The 3,575-nt window shown below is 42.5% G+C and overlaps 1 pseudogene; it reads right to left on the reverse strand.

Annotated features, from left to right (window-relative positions):
• Nucleotides 1-298: 298 nt before the first annotated feature.
• On the reverse strand, nt 299-1,183 carry LOC118239777 (annotated as a pseudogene).
• Nucleotides 1,184-3,575: the final 2,392 nt, after the last annotated feature.

A 3,575-nucleotide genomic window follows, 5' to 3' on the forward strand; every position in this document is an offset into this window, starting at 1 on the left:
CAGCTGTGGCAGGAGGGCGGGGCAGGCAAAGCAGACCCAGGCCATGTGTCAGCAACAGGTGATTGTGTGATGTGTCTGTTCACAGTTGCATTAGCTATGACCACCACTCCCAAAGGAAACTGATTGCAAAACACCTTCTTGATCCCAGAAGTTCAACTAGGCAGCCAGTGGTTATACTCAACAGATGTTACTCAGCACAACTTAGGTATTTCAAATGGACAAGAAATTAGTATCAGAACAGTGTCTCAGGATGAAGTCCAAGTGGAGCTTCCTCTGCAGTACTTTGAGGTCTACAAGATGAATCTAGAAAATAAACTACTGTGGAAAATGAAGACTTAGGTTGGATTGGGGAAGGGAGGCCAGGCCCTTGGTGACTAATTGCTGTAACACTGTCCTTCTGTTGGCTGTGGCAGCTTCAGGATCTCTTTTGACATCATCAAGAGCCGAAGCTCCTGCAGGATGACTTGATACTATGGGATTTCTGCCATTTTGCCAGCACTGCCGTGGCCCTTGTATCCACCACTCCATTTGAACTACTCACGCAGCTCATATTGACTTTTGTTACAAATCTTACAGATGGGGACGCTTCCAGGTATTTAGGCCCACATTCTATTTTAAGGCTGTATATTCGGTTTTCATAAATTGATCTTGGAGGCCCAATTATTATCCCTGCCCATTTTGTAAGTGTCATTTCCTCATCGTCCTCTAGACTCAGGCTAACTGTGCCATCGCCTACTCCTTTCTGTCCTTCTTCCAACTCTTCCAACGGTCGGAAATTTCGAGGGACTTTTACACCAGAGCCTGTGGTGGCTGCCAACTTGCTTCCCAATTGTTTTTTCTTAACTCGAGTTCCCCATGTCTTGAGGGATTCTGTGATCCCAGAAAGAAATAAATCTTCCTTGCTAAATGCTTGTCCCATTGTTCACCTTTTCCACATAGGTGGTGTTCATCAAACGAAAGTCCCAAGCGCTGGGTAGGCTGCTGGGTCTTCCTCCATCCAAGGTGTATAATTGACCTTGTAATGGATGTCTTACTGCATGGAGTGGCCCGTCCTGCTGATGAGCACTGAAGTTCCCAGATTCCCAACTGTCTCAAGCCACATGTTGGGCACCAGTTGTCCTGACCTGCAGGATGTCAACCTAGGGCAAGAGAGTCAGGAATAGGGAATGGGGAAAGAGACACAGAAAGAAGAAACACAAGACAGGATCCTGATAAAGTGGCATACTTTACTTTTCTCAGGCTAGCTTATATAGTCAGCACAGCAGGATGTGGGCAGGGGTAGAATGGGTTGTTTGTGCACCAGATGGTAGTGTAGGCAGGATATTAGGAAGCCACAAAGAGGATGTTTTGCAGGTTAAAGAGTTCATGAGCAAGAGGTCCAGGAAGGTTTGCTTAGGTGACTAAGCCTGTGGGAAGAAGACTGAGTCAAGTTGTTTTCTGATATTAAGCTGAGGCTCTAAGGAGCTGCTATGTAAAGGTTAATATACAACCATGTGCCCAGTCAAGAACAGCCTAGGATGCCTAGGATCTCATTCCCAGAACTAAGATTTGGCTCCCAACAAGAGACAGTGTGTCTCCTCATGTAATTTACTCATTTCAACACCATAGGAATTCTGGCAGGTTTACCCCTGCTGAGTATTTATATCTAATTAATATTGTTACTTCAGGGTCCGAATTTTCAATTAGTTTTTTTTTCTTGAAAAAACAGAAAAAGGACATAGCTTCTTAACAAATTATTTACCATGTTAATTTAAAGAAAACATAAATCAAGACAAACCTAGTTAGCTTATCCCAATGCCTACAAAATAAAGAGAGAGAACTATTTTTACATATGATTTAGTAACCTTTGTTCTTCTGAAATTCTGCACCCCAGAGGTTAGGGCTGAATTCTTGAAACTTGATGGTGAATTTCTCATCTTGCTCTTCTCTGTTACAGTTGAGCAGGGGGGTATTTTTCTTCTTAAAATTGCATCTGTCTGCTTGGTCTTTTTCAACCATATAAACTTTATAATATTCATACTGGCCAACAGTTTTAGAGTCCAATTTGGGGCAAATAATATCCAATTTGTCTCCTATCTGTGAGTATAGTACCAGACCTTGTCTGGGTAGAAATCTAAAAAGCATAAAAGAAAAGCCACTGAGTTGGTAAAAGTGAACACCCTTAAAGACAGGCAGCAAAGAGCCCACCACTACAGATCACCCCCCACCATGCCATCTCAGTGCTATACTTTGGTTCACCAAGGGTGTCTTCAGGGGACAAATGCCCCTAGGAATTTACCTCAGAATACAAAAGGATCAACTTTCCCCTTCTTAGAGGCATCAGGCTATCAGGCAGGCACAGTATGCTGACACTTAGTCCTCGCCCCCGTACTTGTAACATTCCAATACTGTTTTGTGCAATTTTTTTTTAGATTTTATTTATTTATTATGCATGCAACATTATGCTTCCATGTGTATCTGCACACCAGAAAAGGGCATCAGATCTCATAACAGATGGTTGTGAGCCACCATGTGGTTGCTGGGAGTTGAACTCAGGACCTCTGGAAGAGCAGTCAGTGCTCTTAACCTCTGAGCCATCTCTCCATCCCATTTTTGTGCAATTTTACAACTCTTACCTGGTGATGAGTCAGACCGTGCCACCTACTTTTTTTTTTAACCATTGGCATCTCGGTTTATTGGGCATGCCAAAGTCATCTCATCAATTCCAGGAATGGCACATGCCCAGAACCTTTGTTGTCCTGGTAGTTTCCGTGATCTGTGTTGATGTTAATTAACAGACAAGTTTCATCAAGAATGTTTCAAATTATTTATCATATTAGTCAGTCGCTGATATAACAATGGGTTTTTTGATTACCAGAACAAAAGGAATGTCTTACAAACTCATAAAAGATAACCAGAAATAATTAAAATCATATTGATCCAGCTGCAAGATGAAGAGCTTTCTCCTTCTGAGGACAACAAGTACCTCCTTGGTCTACAACACCCACCCCCATGTATTTGCTCCAATTATTTTTTCGAAGAAAACCTTTAGAACTAAGGCTACTGATACCAAATCCCTTGGATTCTCCCAGCTAAAAGCTCTCCTCCTTTCCTTTCTTGCTGGCCATATCACTGAAAGATCATCCCTAATGGGGAGTTTCCCTGAGACACCAAGTCAAAAGCCTCCTGATGAACATCCTCCTGCAAGTGTTAACACTAACAACAAACTCAGAGAGCAGTCAAGCCTGCAGGCTCATTAAAATATTAAATCTTCAGAACAAAGCATGGCCTCCCAATCCTTCCAGCCAGAACTCTGGCATCATTTAGCCAGAGTGGCCAACCAGCCTTGATGACCCTTAAGGCCAGATTCAGCAACAGATAAGAATGATGGGGCTCCCAAAGTTCCAATCCACACCCATGTTGTTGATTTATGTAAGGAGCTGCCAGTTCTCAGCCAGTGTATTATTATGTGGTTACAAAAACATAAGGGACATTTAAGACTAATATTCAAAACTGATAGTTCAAAAAAATTGTGCATGTACACAATGTATCTTGGTACTATCCATACCCTACTCCGTCAATCCAGGTCCCACTGC

Source organism: Cricetulus griseus, unplaced genomic scaffold (assembly GCF_003668045.3).
Source record: "Cricetulus griseus strain 17A/GY unplaced genomic scaffold, alternate assembly CriGri-PICRH-1.0 unplaced_scaffold_1, whole genome shotgun sequence".
In the NCBI taxonomy this organism is placed as follows: Eukaryota; Metazoa; Chordata; class Mammalia; order Rodentia; family Cricetidae; genus Cricetulus; species Cricetulus griseus.